The 20,085-nt window shown below is 43.0% G+C and overlaps 1 long non-coding RNA gene across 1 annotated transcript; it reads left to right on the top strand.

The window, feature by feature from the left end:
• The first annotated feature begins 3,267 nt into the window (after positions 1 to 3,267).
• LOC139671941 (uncharacterized) lies at positions 3,268 to 9,842 on the top strand. The gene is made up of 3 exons (XR_011697823.1): positions 3,268 to 3,332; positions 6,003 to 6,087; positions 8,376 to 9,842. It is a non-coding gene; the product is annotated as an uncharacterized lncRNA (long non-coding RNA).
• Positions 9,843 to 20,085: the final 10,243 nt, after the last annotated feature.

Below are 20,085 nucleotides of genomic sequence, written 5' to 3'. Positions count from 1 at the left end.
TTTCAGTTGGTTAAAGCAAAGCATCTCTGAGTGCATGTACTCAGTTGAGAATGCTTCAGCTTCTAAGAAGGGTCTGAAAGGCTTGAACTTCAAAAGCTTCTATTGCCTGAAGGCACAGGCTGTTACAGCTCAGCTCCCTCCTGCTGTAGCACAGGGACTAAGTGTGTAGTTGCAATTTGATTGTTGCAGCAGCCTTGTCTTAGTGCTTGACCTTGTTTTATTTAAAAATAATAATTAAAACTATTGCTTTCTATGTTTGGAAGATAGCAATGAATTTGGAACATGTAAAAGAAATTACCTGGCTGATGGTTCACTGAAGGTACCTTTGGAGAGAACTCATGATACACCTACGTTTTACTTATTTTCCTAATATTTGTCTGGTTTGTTCTCTTCACAGAGCTAATATACCAGTCTGTATTTTTTCTTCAAATTGATTGTTGCTATGCTGCACTGGAAGGTGGCCCTGCAGGGGGGGTTTCCCCTCTATTTTGCTCCAATTGCTGCTATGACATTACACCAAAATACCACCACTTGACAATGCCAGCAGCATACTGGTGACCTGTGGGAAAGATTTCTTAATTTGTTAGCAATTGTATCCTACAGACCAGACTTAAGGAGACCTCAGATACTCTTGGAGAAGTTTACAAACAGAAACAGCAGGGTAAGGTGGCTTCCACTTGGAAGTTGTTACTGCCTTTTCCATCCCAAATTAGTACTGCTGTAGCAAAGGATATGGTTTAAGAGCTTGAGGACTTTTTAATATTAGAGTATTATAGGATTAAAACTCAGTCACCAAATTTCGATGTCAACAGTAATGGAGGGAAGCAATGGTGTTAACAGCTTGTCTGATATGGTTCAGAGGGGCAGCACTAGATTTGGCCCCATCTTGTTCTCACCTGAGATACTGGTGTCTGAAAACAGCTCTAGAGACATCAGTATCTGACAGAGTAGTGTATGTGGGTAAGAACTGTTAGTGAAATTAAAATCACCATTTTGCATACGCATTGTTATGTCTTCTGTCTTCAAATACAGCAGCTTTTTAGCTTTGGCACAGCTGTGGTTAAGGTGATAGACTGAGATGATACTTCAACCTTGTTTTTTCTTTAGACATCAAAAGAGTTGACGGTGATCTCTGGGAATTTTAATCAAGACTAATTCAGGTTATCTAGTCCAGCCTTCTGTTGCCTTTTGTGATTCCTAGTTTGCTTCTAATCCACTTTTTCTGTGCTCTGGGTCGTGTTTCACTTGCGTAGACTCTGCTGATACCTTCAGGAAGGTCTGAGGACAAACTTTCCCATCCAAGAGCTTGGTGGTGTTTTTGTTCCCATTGTCCAAGGACCAGTGTTTTCCTTGCTGCTGAAATACTTTTTGTTGCCTTCTGCACCCCTTCCATGTTTCAACACCAGCCAAACTTTTACTTTCCTGCCCTGCTTTGTGCACAGGCATTGTCCCCATATTCCTGCTAAGTAGCCTGTCCCCATTTCCACATCTCTACACTTCCTTTTAGTGTTTGAGCTCAGTCAGGAATTCCCCCTTGGGCGGAGCTGGCCCCTTGCCATGTTTGCTTGACTTCCTGCACATCAGAACGGTCTGTTCTGCTTTGAGTGCTGGCTCTTGCAGATCAACCAGGGTTCTGGGTCCCTTGGCCTCCAATGGGATCTTGCCTGCCAGTTCCCTGAGCAAGCTCTTCCAAAGTGTGACATCTCTATTCTACCTGCTCTCAGAACTTTGTATCACCCCCTTATGATTGCTGCAGCCAAGGTTGTGATTAGCCTTCATAGCTGTAACTGGTTCATGTTCATTAATGAGCAGGAGATGGAGCAGGATGCATCTCCTAATGGACTTACCTATCACTTTTATCAAAAAGTTGTCCTCCAAGATTGCTCTCTTAAATTACTTACACTCTTCCTTGTTGCCCTCCCAAGCAGATACTGGCATGGTGAAAACCCCCAGAGAGCATCATTGAATCATTAAGGTTGGAAAGACCTCCAAGATTGAGTCCAGCCTTTGGCTGAACACCACCCTGTCAATTAAACCGTAACATTAAGTGCTATATCCAGTCGTTTCTTGAACACTTCCAGGGATGGTGACTCCACTACTTCCCTGGGCAGCCTGTTTCAATGCTTAGCCACCCTTTCAGTGAAGAAATTCTTCATGATGTCCAACCTGAGCCTGCTGTGGCGCAGCTGGAGGTTCTGTCCACTTGTCCTGTCACTGGGAGAAACAGAGCCTGTAATCAAAAGGCTCCTCCCAGCTGATGACAACTGATTTCATCAGCTTTCTCTTGGTTTTGGTGGCCTGTAGCAGATTCCTGTCACACTGTTATGCCCATTGATCTGCTCTCTCATCCTGACCCTTAAGCTTTTGATCAAAGTGTCACCTATTGCTTTGCAGAGCTCTGCACACTGAGGTTACTTCTTTGTAAAGAACACAGCCCTAAGCTCTGCTTCCTTCTCTTATTTTCCTTCCTGGAGACCCATCATCCATCCATCCATCTGAGCACTGCAATCATGTAAACTATCCCGCCACATCTCTACTCCTAAAGACACCGCAGCTTTGTGCCTGCACATGGACTTTTCTTCTGCTTTGCAGCATTTTTTTGTGTACAGGTCCTGCAGAGATACCCCATGTGATACACCTTGAGGGTGGGAGGAGGAGAGTGTTGGGAAATGATTGGGGACACTGGCTACAATAAGTTCCTTAATTTTTCTTTTGCATGAAATGGGTTCTGGTGTTACAATCTGTGAAGCAAAGAAGCTGCTCCAGTTGCATAGGAAATGTCAGGAATGTCACTCCTGGGTACTGTTAATCCTGTGAAAAAACCTTTCGTAACCCCTTTCTGGGGCCAAGTGAGCGTTTCCAGGCTAGGAGATCCAGGCATTTCCAATTTGGCAGGTTTGTGTACCTGTAGAATGAATGCTGGTTTACCTCTTAAGGACCGGTTGCTCTTTAATGACAGGTTCCAAATATGCTAAATTCCAGATTATTTACTTTAATACATTCTTTCACCTACTTAATGCACTTACACAATCACACACATCTTTTCTGTCTCTGTGATAACTCCTGTTCAGCCCTTTTCAAGCAGATTTTGCTTTTCTTCAGTGTTTTTTCATGTAGTGGGCTCTGACTGTCCGACAGTGGATTTGAGATTTAGTCCCCAATGAGGAAGAATGGAGAAAAACATTTTCTTCCTTTCTCCAGTGTAAGGGAGCAGAATGAGCTGGCATTGGCCCTGTTCTTGCTCCTCCTCTTCTCAGAAGCTGGAAGATTGCTGTTCCCTTCTCCCACATCCTCATCTCTACTCAGATGTGTGCAGCTATTGATGATTAGAGGTAATTTTTTTCATGTCTGGGGTTCCTCAGGTGAATTCCACCCAGGCTGTGATAGCTCCTAAACTGACTATCTGAAGAGGAACTATCCTAGAACAATTTCTAGGAGCTCAGTGCACACTTCCCTTGAGCACTTCTCCATAGCTGTGGAAGTTACGATGTGCTCAATGGCTGAGGTGTCTTAGTAACTTCTCTTTGAGGGGGTTTTACTGTACATAGTTTGAGAGGCTGTTTCTTGGAGCTGTGCTGTGTCCCTGGGCTGTACAGCTGCTGTGAACAGATTGCTCAGTTTTATTCTCTCCTTTACTGTACCTGCCAGCAGAGGTGTATTGCGAGGCTCAGTTGTGGTGAAAACATTGCATTAGAGGAGGCTGGAGACTGGTGGCATCTGTAAAAGCTTGGGCTGGAGTGCCTTGCTGTGTCACTTTATTGCATGCACCCTGTCACTAGGCAGATGTGAAGATGGAAACAGCCTGTTATTAGTGGAATCCTTTTCAAGAAGGAGCAGAGCTTTTCACATACTTTGACAGTACAAGAATACATTACTGTAAGTTCCTCAGAATACCATTTATCTGAAGGCATGTGTGTTTTGATGAAATCGTAGTTCTGTTTCTTCTTGCTTCTGTTGTTAAAGATTACCAGAGTGGTGTTTTGGGTGAATTCATTTTCTCATCTGTGTAATGAATGCTCTGCCCTTGTCTGTTTGTCCTGTGTTTTATATGGGCACTGAGGCTTTACATGCAAGCCATTGTTTCCTTTCCTCTTTGAGTAATGTTTTTTCATCTATTTTATTAAACTTCTGGCTGCTTCCCACTTGTAGACACCTTAAAACATAATCTGACAAGTCACAGTATACATTAATGGTGACTATATTGCAGTAAACAGGGTATTTGGTGCAAAGTAAGTTTAAATATCAAGGTCTGTCAAAGCAAGCTCAGTCTTGTGCACACTTAGCCTTCCACACCCACTGCTAGGTTAGACTTTATCCCTCTCCACTGCCAACCCAGCTTCACCCTCTGAGCTACCCTGTGCTTTCTGAGCCCCCAGTGCATCACCTGGCAATCTCACAGCTCGTACCTCCACTCCCTCTGGCGCATCAGTCTCTGCAGAGCAGCACAGAGGAAGGGCCTTGCTTCTCAATGTGCTGCTGCTTTGTCCTGCCTTATGACCCTCCTGCAGGGGCCAAGGAGGCACAGCTGCCAGGGAGCATCTCTGTGCCATGGAAAGGAGCCCTGAGCTGCAGTGGGAGGCAAAGGAACAGAGGCAGCCCCAAACCCCAGATGGCCTCTCTGCTGCAGGCACAATACACCTGTGCTTCAGCCTTGGTTCAGCTCTTTCTCAGCTGAAGCAAATAGAGAGTTCCTGTATTTCAGGAAATGAACAGTAGGGAATACCAGCAAAGGAGGAAGAATTTTTCTTAGGATTTCTTACTTTTTGCAGCATGCCTCCATGTAGAGAATGCCTGCTGTACCAGTGACTCCACTGCAGCAGTCTTGTCCCCAGCTAGGTCTTCTTAAACCTCCAGTGACACAGGAATCTCCTGGTAGGACATGATTATAAGTACACAGCCCCAGCATGAGCATGAAAGAGCTGAACTCATGCTTTGCTGGAGAAAGCAACTTCTTAATTTGGAATGTGCTTGTACTTGCAACTCTAATAACCTTTCGGTGTAGTTCCTGCTAGTAAACAAGTACCAAAAAAGCAGTGGTCTGATAAGATTATTTTGTCCTTAGGCTGTGCTTTTCCTACATACATTGATGCTGAGGGCATGCATGACATTCATAAGGTCAACAGGAGGGTAAAGTGTGGAGTTAAATGACTTGCTGAAAGCAGTACAGTGTCACTGTCAGCATGGAGCATGCCTAACTTGTCAATGGGTTCCTCTTGATATCAAACCAGAGACCCATTTAAATATAGACTAAATAATTTTGTAGCAATAGTGAAACACAAGTTTCTCATGCATCAAGTCAGCAGCATCTGTGTTAGTATGAGTTAATCATTATTCCTAAGAAAGGTTTTCCTGTTATGAAAAGAAAAGGTACTTTTATTTCTTTTCCCCATAGCTTTATTGTTTCACTTGGAACAAAAGATTTTTTTGAAAAGCAAACTTTGCTTTGCTACCATTAATACAGTTGCAACTACAAGTTTTTAAAAAGAAACTTCATGCAATTCAAATGCAAAATGTGAATCTATTTGGAAGTACAGTGACTTGACTGAAAGATTCTAATGTTCAAAACATGTTTAGAAATGTATTAATTATGCTGAAAAGTGTCACCTGCTACAGAGGAGTTTCTCACTTAATACTTTGATTTTAATATTTAAGTGAGCCTTTCTCAATATTTTGGAAAATATGGGGAAAAGCTTTCTCATAATTTTCTCCAAAGCACTGTTTTGCCTTGGTCATATGAAGATCTTTCAACCAAATGATATCTCCCAGTTTTTAGGGTTGGATTCTACTCTAATTTTTATCAGAACGAGGATTATGCGAAGCTTCTTTAGGTGCTGGTTTCCAGCAGTGCAAGTGTAACGTAAAGCTGGAGCTCAGCCTAATGAATTCTGTGTTTTTTCGCTGCTAGAAAATAAATTTGAATCATGAGGCACAGGCAGAGGTGAAGTTCAGTTCATTGTCATTTAAGAGCCATTAATCAGATATAAATTCTTTCCCTCTTCTAGCTGATCTCCTTTTGAAATGTTGCCCAGTTTTAAGTGTTGAAACCAAATGAGAAGATAAACCATACTCCTGTGTTACATCTGCAAGGTATGTGTTTGTCGGTGACAGCTTTTGAGCCAGAGCTCAGGGTTGAGGCTAACCTCTGTTACTGACCATGAGGATTCTAAACCCTTGTGGTGATGACTAGTTCAGCTAATGTTGTTCAAATGGTATCCCACTCGCAATTTCCACACCTTATTTAACTTCCCTGCTATGCAGAAGACCTGCTTAAAATATCAGCATCCCTCAACCGCAGTCTGGTTGTGGTGGCCTAATGCTGCAGTCACTCAAGCCAGCCTGGTAATTCCAGAGCCCTGTTTGTGGGTAGCTTGCTCATCTCAGCAGGGGCATTCCCAGGCATGGCTCCCATGCTGTCAATCAGTGTCTGTCTTTGCTTCTACCTAGAAGGATTTTCATCTTTGTGTGTGGCCTCCACTCCATGAAGCTGCTCATGACTTTGACTTCAGTAGGGTTTAACATTCCACAGTCATTCTTTCCTTTGTGCCTGTGTTCATTGAGCATGTGTTCAGCTCCAGTTTCATGCTCAGCTCTCTTTAGCCCTTCCTCCTCCATTCTTATCTCCTTAAAAGATGATTGAGGCACAGAAATAGCACTTCATGCACTGTTCAGAAGGGTTATTATGTGGTTTCCTGGAGAGTCCAAGCTTGCGTCTGACTTGCTTGTCAGTTTTTTGGGTTTGGGTTTTTTTTTATTTTTCTCCTCCTCTCTTTTGAAACGTAAATGCTGAACGCTCAGCCCCACAGGAAACCATCTTTAACCAAACCACAGCAACAGAGTTATCACATACCCCCTCCCCAAAGCCATCTCAAAGATCACATAGGTGGCACAGTTTCACAGCCCTAAGAATTTCAGTGCTTTGCAGTGGGAATGCACAAGCTGGGTAGGAAATCCCAAGGTGTTCCACTGTCTCTCCCTCAAAAGGCCAGTGCTCATTAAGCTCATATCAATTCCTCTTAAGGTTTTGAGGTAGGTGTTTTTCTGGGGGGAGGAGAGAAGAGATTCTGCTTCTACCTTCATCACAGTGAACTCCAAAGGAGCAGGAGTTCTTTTTCAGGTCCTGTATGTGCTGAACAGGTCACATGTTGATCATGCAGTGGTTTGACTGGAGCAGACAAAAATTCAGACACCAGCTGGTGAAGTTACCATTTGTTATCTACTGTCATCATCCTTTTCTTTGCCATGCCTGATGACTTTTTATTTTTGCTGAAGATGTAAGTTCATCTAACCGTACAGAATCAAGGATTCCTTCACTTCATCTAGTGATGCCCTGGTTTGGGAGTGTGCCATGATTATGTTCTCTACTGATCTTTGTCCTCCACAACCCTTTATGGTTGGATGGGCTTTTTTCTGCTCAAAGGTAATCTGATTTTAGGTAATGCTGTTATATTGGCTGAGCACAAACAAGTCACTGAAAGTATCCTTCTCAAGAACAGTGAGTTTCACATTTGATGGAACTATTTCATTTTAATACTACTTTTTAACAAAGACATGTATTGCTGCTGTCAGTAGTAGCTCTCCGTGGGACCAGGAAAAACAAAATTCTGTTCTCCCTGCCCCAGAGCAAACACGGGTTGTGTTGTATTCACTTTTCAGGCTGTGAAAGGATGATATTCGCTCCTTAGCTCCCTTTCATGGTACAAGGAATCATTTGAACAAAACCCAAAAGGTGTACCTAAGTTAGTTAGCAGCACATCAGAATTGAAACTTGGAATTTATGTTGAAAATCTTGACCCTGAGTTCTCCAGAAGTTAACAAGCATCTGAAGTTGTTCCCTTTTTTCTCTCACACTCAGGAATATTTGCACAGAAATTACAACATCCTCTCATGGAACAGTAATGTAACTTTTTCTCATAACACAATGAGGTTGTGAGAAACTGGGTTTGCATGACACTCTAGCTCATCCATTGGAAGGCTCTCTTCCTGTGCTGTCACTTTTGATTAATTTGGTCTCCTCAGAATTCTCAACTTCATGTGAATTTTCCAACTTTTCTCTGATTTATCCAGCTTTCACAGTTCATTTTCTGAACTGATGACACCCTCTCCTTTATTCTCAAGATCTCTAACAAGTTAGTGGAAGGCCAAATTCTACTTCTTGTGTTGACCACATAAGAAATTACTTCTACCCTTCTTAAATTAATACTTACTTCCTATAATAAATACCTTTCCTGTAATATCTTTAGGTCTGGTCACTATACCACATTTTTTCTAGAGTGCTTAATAAATTACATTCCTACAAAGGGGTTTATTTTTCTTCAGTGTCTATTCTGTGTTTCTCCATACCTTCCTGAAGCATAAAATTTTTTCTCTCATTCCAGGAGATGGGAAAGAAGCTGTGTGGATGTATTGAATGGCTGCTTTCCCTGCAGATGCCCTGCTGGTGTTTGTCACAGGAGCAATCTCAGGCTTAGTTTGCCTTCCTAGGGCTTCCTAAAGCCCTAAAACCTTCACACCTGTCTCTTGGGGCTCAGAAGGATGACTGAAAGTTTTCTTATGATATGAAGCCTGTTGTGGTTCAAAGCCTCTACTATATGTGGTCCCATTTTTCATCAAACGGTTCCTGGTCACAGACGATGGACAAGCAACACCAGGAACATGTTCTGTAGAGGTGACACAACCCACAGGGCAGACTGGCCACCTGACTTCAAGACAATGTCTGGCACATGGCAGCTCTGACCGCAGCTACATAGTTCAGTCACTCGACGGGGAGAGTTGGGGGAAAACCCAGAAGAATTTAAAAATCTGCTTAAAAGAGAAAAAAACCAAACCTTCTTGGCCCTCTGACTGCATGCTGAACCAGACAAAAACTGTACATGTAACAGCTCAAATAATAAGCCATAAAAGAGGCCGTACTGTGAGATGAAATCTTTTGTTCTTTTTTTTTGACATAGGGTACCAATGATGAAAACTGCCAGAGGATGTCGCAGTCGATGACTTAAGGATGGAATTTCCACATTTCTTCTGGGTCCTCTTGGTTATACAGTGACGCCAGCCCTTTGGAGTTACTTGAATGGTGATGGTTTTGTAACAGCTCTTAACATGCAGGGATTTTATTTTGGACATCAGCACTGCTATCTTGGGAGTGGAGTTGAGTGATGTTCCATGTTCCTGTCCAGGAAATGTGGGACATCCTCTCCTGCTGCTGTATAATCAGAGGAGGCTGGGAGAGGAGGCGACTTGGTTAGCTCTCTGAATAAATGAAACTGCCCCTGCAATTTTGTTACCTTGTGTGTTTAGAGCTGCTCTTTGGAGTACTTCCAAAGGTGGACTTTGTCTTCCAGGAATGAAGAGCTGTATATGACCCACTGTGTTTACAGTTCCCAGTAACGCTGCTGTGATTTTGCTTCTGATTTCTCTGAGCAGACCTGAGCAGAGCTGCTCAGCAGTAAGCAGCAGGGTAATAACACAAGCAGTTGACATTTCTTCATGAGCTGTGGCTGGTAGTTTGCTTTTTAAAGGTGAGCACCTCAAGACTGCCTCCTGCTCTCCTGATGCACTATACAGATATGTTTAAAGTTGTTAAAATGAAAAAACTCAAACAACCCTTAGGTTTCCTAAGCCCTAATTGCGGTATTTCAGTTCCAGATGTTATTGATCATTTCTCCAGGTCAATATTAAGATACATGATGTATGTAATAAATAGTTTAAAAAATCCTTCTAGAAATTAGAAAAATTGCCTGACATGATGTACGTCCCACTTTAAGTAACATGGAGGTATTATGGTATTGAAGTGACTAATGGGATTCCAGTGCTGCAGCATCATTCTGGGATGGTTGGAAAACCCACAGCCAAATAAAAGTTAAGCTGGATGTGGTGAGAGCTCTCTGTGTCAGCAACCTTTTGTGACAAGAGTTCAAAACCACAGTGTTCTAGGACAAATTTGTAGCTGGGCAGTAAACACTTCTCGCTGTCACCGCCGGTTTCGTGATAAATCAGTGTGTTCTGCATGCACACACGTGCGTGGCTGCTTGCAAAACTTGTTTGAATAAATGCAAGTGTTTGTTGCGATTCCCCAGGCAGCTGCGTTGTGCCCTGGCTGTCGCTCACAGGGAGCTTCTCTGCTTCCTGTGCCGGGGCTGCTGCCGCAGTGTGCTGTGCGTGATGAAATCAGGGAATTTCAGTGAGCCCAATAAGGAAGTGAACGTTCTGTCCCCCTGTGTGTCACGGGCAAAAGTACCCGGGTGAAATTCACTGGGGGCATGTTCAGAGAACTGCAGGAAGTGGCTCCTTCTCTCAAGCAAATAGATGCTAAATCGCTGGATTTTCAAAAGTAGAAATCTCCAGTGGTGGAGTTTTGTGAACCTGACACAGCGGTGGTGTTGCTGTGCCTTTTGGTTAAGGCTCGTTGTGAAGCAAATGCCATTTTAAACACCTAGCAGGTGGTTAACCAAAGGGAATTTCACTTTGCTGCAGAGATGGGAAACCACAATATGTGTGTCTTCCTCCAAGTTATTCAGTGGGCATTCAGAGAAAAAAATCCTGGGGTTGGAGGATGTGGGGAACACACCAAAAATTTCAAGTTTAGGTTCCCCTAGTCCATTCAGAGACTTTCTTAGCAGTGCTGTTGGGTGGGTGGGTGGAGAGGGATGTGTTGTGCCACAGATATCTTTAAGAGCTCTTCTGTCTTTCTTTAGATACACCAAGGTATATAATTGCCCAGAGAAGGGCAGGTTGGATGGGGCTGTGAGCAGCCTGGTCTGGTGGAAGGTGTCCCTGTCCATGGCAGGGGAGTTGGAACTGGGTGGTCTTTAAGGTTCCTTCCAACCCAAACCATTCTATGATAATCAGACTGTAGTCAAAGTACATTTGTTGTAAAGGGCACTACTTCCAAGTACCCTCACCAAATGATGTCTTTATAGTAAGGCTATTAAAACTTATTCCTCCAAGAGGTTCCTTTTAAAAGCAGTGATAGGAAACTAGAGTTTTTTGACTCCTTACTTTGTGCTGATATTGCCAGAGACCTTTCTTTCAGAATAGCAAACACTAAAATGTCTCTTCTGCTGAACAGACTAGCTGAAGGTGGCCTGCAAACAAAGGAAATCTAACTGATTATTTTTCAGGGTTGTTTCTAATAAATAACAGAATTCTTTGGGGAATTTTAAAGGAAGGAAGGTAAATGAATAGCCAGAAACCAACTATTTCTGCTTGCTTTGTACCGTAGGGATGTCTGTCCTTTCAGTTGAATTGACTATTTTTGGTAAAGAGATTTCTGGATCCAGAAGAGCATTACACAATGTCAGACATCTTGTAATTTCAGTTGTTCTTCACGCTGTTATGCTGTAGCTGTGCTGTGCATCAGCAGATAATTTACAGTCATCAAAATGAATTGCATTATCTGCTAATCTCATTGTTATCTCTCTTATGTCGGTTTCCCAGCTACAGCGAGAATGCACAGGACTGAAGTCAGTTACACAAAGCCCCAGGGCAAGACGGACTTTCTGTAGGAATCTCCCAGAAGTGAGAAGAGGTGCAGAGCTTTGTTCCCTCACTGTGTGTGCCAGTACACGAATATGAACACTGCGGTCCCTGATAAAAAGTCCAGGAGCAGCCTCTGACAGAGGCCAGTGATGATTAATACAGTGATGACCACGTATTTATTCTTCTAATCTTACTTCCCTGAGGATTCCCTGTTGGCTTTTTTCAGCTAGTGATTTCAGGGACTTCCTGAGCCAGATGTTGTCATCCACACTTATGCTTAAAAGCCAACAGACCTTTCTTCCTTCAATTCATTTTTGAACCCATTTATTCTTTTGCCATCTAAAACATCCCATGACAGTGGGAATTCCAAAGTCCGATTATGCTTTTTTTAAATGAAATAACTTTATATTTGTTTGGGGCTTTTTTTTTTCACTTTATACTGAATCCCTGCATTATGAAAACCATCAAATACTAATCTTCCATTCACAAGTTGCACACTCCTGATTTGAAAAACCTCACCCACCAGTCCACTTTCTTCCTACGTGAGAAGTTTGAGCTTATTTAATCTTTCCTTGTGTGAAAGCATTTCCGTATCTCTCTATTTGATTCCCCTTTCTATGTATTCTGTATGTTGACTGTAGATAACTCAAGGTGTGCAGTGGTGATGAGAAATGGATTTATAAGTCAGCACAGTGTCTTTGGTTACTCTCTTCAATTCCCAGCTTCTTTTTCTCTTTGTTGGGTCACCTGATCCCTGCCCTGGTATGCTCAGGGAGCTTAAAACTAACCTTGGTCTGGCCAAGGACATAATGTTTCCTGAATGACTCACAAAAGATACTCTGCCTGTACATCAGGTCAGACTTTATGTGCCAGTACACAGCAGTTAAGGCATGGATTTGTGGCTTTTACAAAAGCTGGCTTTGCCAGAGAGGGAGAGGGTGGTTTTATATTGTTATAGTTGTTGGTCCTTTCCAAGTTCCATGCCTTTTTCCTATTCCTCTCTCCCCTCCCAAATGACACAACTCTAAGAAATGGAAAGGAAAATTTTCCCTATAATTGTTTTGGTTTCTTTTCTGATCCCAAAGGAAAACACCTAAGCTGTGCTTCAGTATATTAATAATTCCTAGGATTACAAAAGCAAATTGTTTTCTTCTTTTGATTATAAGAAGAGGAGCTAAGAACAAAACAGGAAGCCGATCCTGGCAGTCTAATCTGTTCCCCATGCAAGAAATTTAATTTCAAAATCTTTCCCTAAATTAGACTTAAGGGGTGAAAAGTGCTGTGGTTTTTTTCAGCTGAAGGGTTTTGTAATCAGCTTGACTGGTTTGAACTATTTTTGGGGTTTTTGGAAAGCAGAAACATGAAGAAGCTTTAAAGGTCAATAATATGTGCTGATACATCATTGATCCTATGAAGACTTTAGGCATCAGGTCTCTTTTCAAGTGTGCTGGAAGGTCCAAATACATGCTAAGAAAGGTATTTGTTCGAGAAAGCTCTGGAAGGTGATATTACAATAAAATTACTGCAGTATATTGTTGAAGCTTTAATAATTTTCAAAAGAAGCTTGGTGAGTTCTGAAGCACTAGTCTTATTCTGAAACAGTTGATCTTTTTCTTTTTGGAAAGATTGGAAGGAAAATTGAACTAATTTTTCAGCCTTACCACGAGCCAATTCTGGTTGTCCCAGAGGGATGGGACAGGCTGCATTTATTATGTGGTAAAGGATGGAATACTATCTTTTATCCAAGGTATTAGTTGGTCTAGTGAAAGATACCATCTTTCCCTAAACCCTTGTCCTCAAATAACACCAGAGATGACATCTGACCTTGGTCTGGTGTTTAATTCCATTTCTGCAGGACTCTATTACCTTCTATCCCCTCTCCTGTGTCTCTGTGTGAAGTCATATTATATTTGGTCTGTGATGTAAAGCCAGCGTTAAATATGCATTGTGTTTTCTTCTGTTTCACTTTATTCTTTTCCTGTAAGATTTTGCCTCTCTTTGTTATCAGACAAAATTCCTTTGGTTTTTCTGTCTCTTATTTTGATCCTCAGCCCCTTTCATTTACTTTTCTCAGCCCTCACAAGTGTTCTCTTTTCTAACAGAAGAGAAAGCCCTGTGGCAGATGTCTCCTAAGTTTGGGTACATGGCACCTCTGCTTATGAAGTCAGAGGTACTTCCCTTAGCTGGGAGGCAGCTGCAGGAGCCTGTCCCTAGCACCCTGTCTGCTCCCTGTTCCCACAGCCCCCTGCACCTGTGCAGGGGAACACTGCAGGGAAGCAGGAGGTGAAGCTGAGATACAGTTCTCACCAGCACTGCCAAAGACAGGATCGGTTTCTCGGCATTTCTTCCACATCAGCCCTTCTGCTTATCATCTTTTTGTCCATAAATTTAGTGCCTTTCTACGCTGTCATTTTTGCAGCAGTGCTGAGCACTCCTATAGCAACACCAAACCTGATGAGCCAGGGTTTCTGGGAAGCTCCAGACCTGGCCCAAGCTGCTGCTGCAAACCTTCCTGTGTCCCACTGTGCTGACCGATTTCACCCACACTGTGGGCAGTGGAACCACACCACTGCTCTGCTGGAGCTGCTGAGCACTCCTGGCAGTGGAGGCTTCTTGGAGTCACACTTGGGTGTTGTCACTCCAGTCTCAGCTTTGTTTTAAGGCAGCAGTAGGAGCTTTAACCACTGCAAGTCTCTGCCATGAAGAGCAGGACTGCCCTGCCTCTGTGAGGTTGGCATCTAGGAAGGGAGCCTGAGAAACTGGATCCAGGCATGAAAAATCCATGAACTTTGTTCACTGGGATCAGGGAATTTTTTGTTACAGAGGGGTGGCATAGGGAGTGTACTTTTTTTTTCTTTTTCCCCTCCTAGTTCCAGTTGTTTTGTATTAGTCACTGGTGCTGATTAAAGCCCAACCCAGATTAAACATATTGCGGTGACTCCACTGCCATTGTGTCAAGGATCGAATGACACAATCCCTACCTATACAGTGGGAGCTTTATATCAGTCCTCCCTAAAGTGGTGGTGGTTAGTGGACAGGCTTGTGCAGGAGCCAGGAAGGAAAGAACAAAAGGTTAATCCTGGGAGGGTGGAGAAGGGAAGAGGTGGGCACAAAGAGGAACTGAATTGCTGGCAAAGGTGTTTCAACTTCTTGTAAAGATGCAGCTTCATGAAAGCAAAACTTGGATCTGTGTAGCTGAAGGGTTTTGGAAGCTGGGAGAACAATATCTCATGGCTTTTATAATTTCTCTAATCCTGACCAGTGTAATGGGAATGCAAAGTTTTAGTTTGTCTTTTGTGCCCTTGGACTGAAGGATGCGTGCAAGTGATGCAGTTCCCAGAGATGCACTTTGCAGAACATGGAACCAAGTGATTTCCAGATTGCAGTATTTGAGGAATCAATGAAAACAGGATGAAATGTTTAAAAGAATTGAGAATACCAGGCCTGGAGTTACTTGGGAGATTTTGAAAAGGTGTTTTTGTTTTTGGAGAAAGCAAACCTAGCAGAACCAAAACTTTTATTGAAACTTAATCTCAGTTGAACTGCTGACTCTTCCAGAGAAGATGTGAAAAGAAAGAGCCTGCGTGAACCAGAAGGCCAAGGTGAAGAGTGAGCCCATCTGCAGGTCGTAATAGGCAGGTTCAGGTCTCCTTCCAGATTGTCTGAGCCCCTGTCAGAATTTGCATGAGTAGTGGCAAAAATCCATCGGGACAGAATGGAAAAAGCATCCCTGAAAAACCTGTCGCTTCGGGCACTGCCCTGCAATGTGAAAGGTTCCTCCCTATCACCAGATGTAGATGCACATGTGTACATGATTAAATCAATTATACACTTCTCTGCTGTGTGCATACATGGGTTTGGGAGATGCTTTGCAGCAATGTAGTGAGTGGCCATGGCAGGTGGTGCATGATGCTGTTTCTCCTGGGTTTGTTGCAGAAGGACTGCATAATGCACATCGTCTGAGAAGGCAACTGCTCATTCATATGGTCTTCAGTTCCTCGTGTGGCCCTCCCTGTGGAGAGAGGGACTGCTCCATCTCTGTGAATGCCCGGAGAGGCTCTCATAGAGCAGGGCAGGACTGACAGCTGCCAGAGAGCTCCACAGGCTGCAAAGGCTCCTTGTAGGAGGGAAGTGCACAGGACAGTGAAAGGAAAACAGGCTAAACATTTTTGTGGGAACCAAGTGGACACTGCTTGGAATTTTCCAATAGGAGAAACAAGTGAAATTTGCTGTACTGGAAAGACTGGAGGCAGGATGAGTGGTTTCCTTGCCTTCCCTCAGTCTTCTGCTCTCATAATGTTTTATGATATTTTGTTGAAGTCTTGTGGCTTTTTGTCCAATTTTTTTAATCATTATTTCCCCATGTTTTTCTTGACACACCATTTCTGAAGCACAGTGCGGTACTTCAGCTGCGCTTAGTTAACCCCTCGTGGAGCAGAGAGATTTCTTCACATCCAGCTGACAGCTCTTCTCTTTATCCTCTGCACTTTTGCAGCAGCCTGTGGCTCAATCCAGTCTCTGATTCTTTGGGAGGAATTAGCCCTTTAGTGACTCATCACGTATTTGTGCAGTTCGTTGTCCTCAAACTTCAGATTTGTACTTGATGAATTGCCAGCATTTTCCAAACCATCTGTTTGCCAAAGCCATTCTGATTCCCTTTTTTCTGTGCACTGGCACCTTACTTTCATTTGGGATCTGCATGTGCATTTAATACATCTTCTCTGTCCCATCCCCCAAGTGGTAATGAAAATACCTCATGGTTGGGTTCAGGACCACTCTTAGAGGAGCCTTGCTGATACATTCTCCCAGACCAATTCTTGCACCCTTAGTGTTTTTCAGAGTTTATTTACTGAAATGTCATGTGAAAAAGACACTGAAACTCTCAGTATCTTTCACAATATCTACTATTTTTCTTCTGTCACAAGAGCTATTTTTACCCTGAAAAAGGAGAAAACAGTCAGCAGTTTGATGGTGAGTAGCAACCAACATGAATTTGTCAAGAATAAATCACCTCCCGGCTGCCAGGTACCTAAAACTCATCTGCTTGTTTCTTTGAGGGGAGGTTAGTTGGGTTTCATTTTTAAGATGTTTATCCCTTCTGGGCTTCTGGAGTTTTATTCAGAAGATTTCCACAAGATTGAATCTCTTAGAGAATTCAAATAATTCAACCAAGGTTTTTATTATAAATTTTTTGATGATTAACAGCAACTTAGTTACTTTGAAGAACTTAATGTATCTCAGAAATCCCTAGTTTACGTTCATGCTCCCTTGTTATTGCTTTTATTTGTTGTGTTTTCTGCTTTGTTACAGCTGACTTTGGTAAGGAAAGCAGGAACTCTGCACTTGTATCTATTTCAGTCCTTTTCTCTTTGTCAGAGTCCAACTCCTGCCTTTTGTTTCCCTCTTTTGGTTTGATATCAGGGTCCTAAATGCTGTAGGTGCACAAGTGAGTTTCAGGAGGACATGCTCAAGTTTGGTTTAGTTATATACTGATTCACTGTCATTAAGATCAGAAATTCAGTCATGTCAGCAGTGAGTAATGCCCTTTTCTTCACGAACCAGCAATTCAGATCCTGGCTTAGAAAACAACGGTAGAGTTTTGTGCTTGGTGTTACTGTAGTTCTTCAGTAGGTGTAGATCAGCATCTGAGGGTGACCCTTGTGCAGCCCAGAAAAGCACAAAGGCTGCAGGTCACATTCATGGTGCACTCTCAGACTCACTGGAGAGTTTCCAAAACAATTGCTTGGTCTTAGTCAGTGCCACTGTTGCCTCACCTTGGTGAGCAGTGGAGCAGCATCCGTGTTGTAAGACAGAGAAGGGAATGCCATGAGCACCGGCAATAAGGGCACAGGGGTCTGGTGTGATGCGTAGTCTTCACAACATGGGAGAGCAGCTACAATGAATGAGATGTAGAAATCTCATCTAACTGAACCATTAGGAAATCAGTTGCTGTACCCCAGGCTTACCATAAAACCTGCACAAGCAGTAAAAACATACAAATGTCATGGGCTGTGAAGTCAGGAGAGAAGGGATAACTGATCAGTATCCATCCAGGTGAGGGAGAGGGTCTAATGTAAGCATAGTGAAACCAACAGTGGGATTCTATCTTGCTGTGATTTAGAAGACCTAGTAATAAAATGGGTTCCTGCATTAGACCTCTCAGGTTTGCAAGGCTCTCTTGCTTTGTTTTTGTTAGCCGAGTTTTCAAAACAATCCCGTGCATTTGAATTGAGGAATTTCTAGAGTCCGCCAAAACAAAGTGGAAAGTTTATTTCCTTCCTCTTCACCCTTCATCCCTGACAACAATGGGCTGTGTTGTCTCTTACAAACACTTCAAGAAGTGCTTGTTTTAAAAGCCATGCTAAGTATGCTGTTGTTCTGAACATTCAGCACTGGTTTCTGAGATAAGTGTTTTTGTCTAGTGTTTTAGCTGAGGTTTTAGATGTCTCTTCTGTACTTCCACAGGGTATTCATATACTTGCAGATCTTGAATACTTTCAATGTGATAGTTAACAAATAAACACATAAAATCCCTCTCAGGACTTGGGTCGGGGGAGATGCAGAAGAAAGGGAGAAATGTGTCTGTATTTCCTTGACTAGTGTCAAATAGCTCAAGCTCAGGTTAACCCCAGGGGTCTTGGCAGACATGTTGAACGTGAGCCACCAATGTGTCCCATGTGCTAAAGCTGGCAGCTGTTGGGCAGAGCATTGCCAACAGGTCGAGGGAGGTGATCATTCCCCTCTGCTCAGCACTGGTGAGACACACCTGGAGCAGTCTGGTTCTGGATTCCCCAGTATAGAACAGACATGGATGTGCTGGAGAGAGCCTGGCTAAGGACCACAAGGATGATTCAGGCCTTGGAGCATCTGTAAGACAAGGAGGGGTGAGAGCTGGGAATGTCCAGTCTGTAAAAGAGGAGGCCTGGGGGATCTTCCCAATGCATAGAAATACCTCATGTGGGGGCAGTACACAAGATGGATCCAGACTTTTCTCAGTGATACCCAGGAAAAGGACAAGAGGCAGTGGGCACAAGTTGAAATATGAAATTCCATTTAAACAAAAGCAAAAACTTTTCTAGTGGGAGGGTGATTGAACCAGGAGCAGGTTGCATGGAGAAGGTTGTGGACTCTTTATCCTTGAGGATGGTCAAAACCTAACTGGCCACAGCCCAAGGCAGCTTACTCTACCTGACCCTGCTTTGTGTGGGGGAGGCTGGACTAGAGGATCTTCAGACCTTCCTCTTCCCAAGCTCAACTATTCTATGATTTTTGAAAACTTTCCATTGATTGTGGCAGTCATAAATTTGGCATAGGCAAATAATTCATGCCTAGACCTGCTATCTTCATTCAGATGTTTCCAGTAAGTTTCTTTCTGTGCTTCCTTTAGGTACTGGCTCTATGCCCATGTCCTTTCTGTGAAGTACTCTTGCATGCATACAGATTTTTCCATTATTGATTTAATGCATGCTTAAAAAATTTCTGCTGTTTATTTCCTAAAAGTCCCTTCCTTTATGGTCAGTTCTGGCTTCCAAATCCATGAGCTTTTATAGCCTTTTGTTGTGTTTATATTATTCTTTTCCCTGACATCCCACTTGCGAAGAGCTGGAGTGGAAATCCCAAAATCCAGGCACACAAACAGGAAGTGACATTTTCTGAGCCTGTGGTCCACAGATGTTACTTGAGATTCTGACTTTCCAAATGTGAAGGATCCTGCACTGCTTACTCTGGGATCTGAGTTCGTTACCTGCCTTGACTGTCAGCCTCTTGTGTAAACCAGATTCATTTTAACTCATGAGCCATTGCATCAGGACTTGGAGTAATTGCACCAGTATAAACAGCTGTGTAGCTACAGGTTGTACTGGTTTGGTGCATTGAAGACCTCAACAGCTGTTGCAGGTTGTGTTGCTACCATAGGTGTTTGTGTCTGAGCTTTCACTATTCTAACCATGCCTACTTGAAAATAGGTGTTAATGAGGTGCTGATAAATTGAGTAAGGCAGGTTTTAAACCACAGCCTCTGTGGTGAACAAGTAATGGCACAGGGTTAGGTGTACTGGAGACTTGCTCTTTGTTCTGTAGCTGGGATTTTTAGTCAATGTAGCTTTCAAAGGTCGTGGGGATTTGCGCTTTGTTCTTTATTTGGTGCCCTTAAAATGCATGATCATTGTAATTATTTCAGTATGTTATCTCCAAATGTGGGCATAGCCCTAAACTACAGCACTACATCAGGCCCCAGAGCAGCCTCTTTAGCCTGAGTCAAATCTGTGACTGCCAAAAAAAAAGGAGGTGGAGGCAACTTGCTGGTCCTGCAAAAGCCGATTGAGACAACTCAGGTGCAGAACCAGGCCTGCCTTCTTGCTCGTTCTTTGTCAGCCAGAGGGAGAAGAAACAGTTAAATAATGTGGAAAACCATGGAAAGAAGAGCCGCAGTGGAGTTTGTAGCCTGTGACAATGTGAAGTGACTGTACAGGTGACCTGAGGCTGAGATTCTTAGCATACCCAGCCCAGGGCTTTCTCCATGATGTCACAGCATTGTCTCATTGGAATGACGTCTACACAGTTGCATTATTTGCACAAAGCTTGTTCTGGTTTGTGTTAGCACCATCTCTAA

The sequence above is a fragment of the Pithys albifrons genome, chromosome 5, assembly GCF_047495875.1.
Source record: "Pithys albifrons albifrons isolate INPA30051 chromosome 5, PitAlb_v1, whole genome shotgun sequence".
NCBI classification, from domain to species: domain Eukaryota; kingdom Metazoa; phylum Chordata; class Aves; order Passeriformes; family Thamnophilidae; genus Pithys; species Pithys albifrons.
This window is presented reverse-complemented; position numbering and strand designations above follow the sequence as displayed.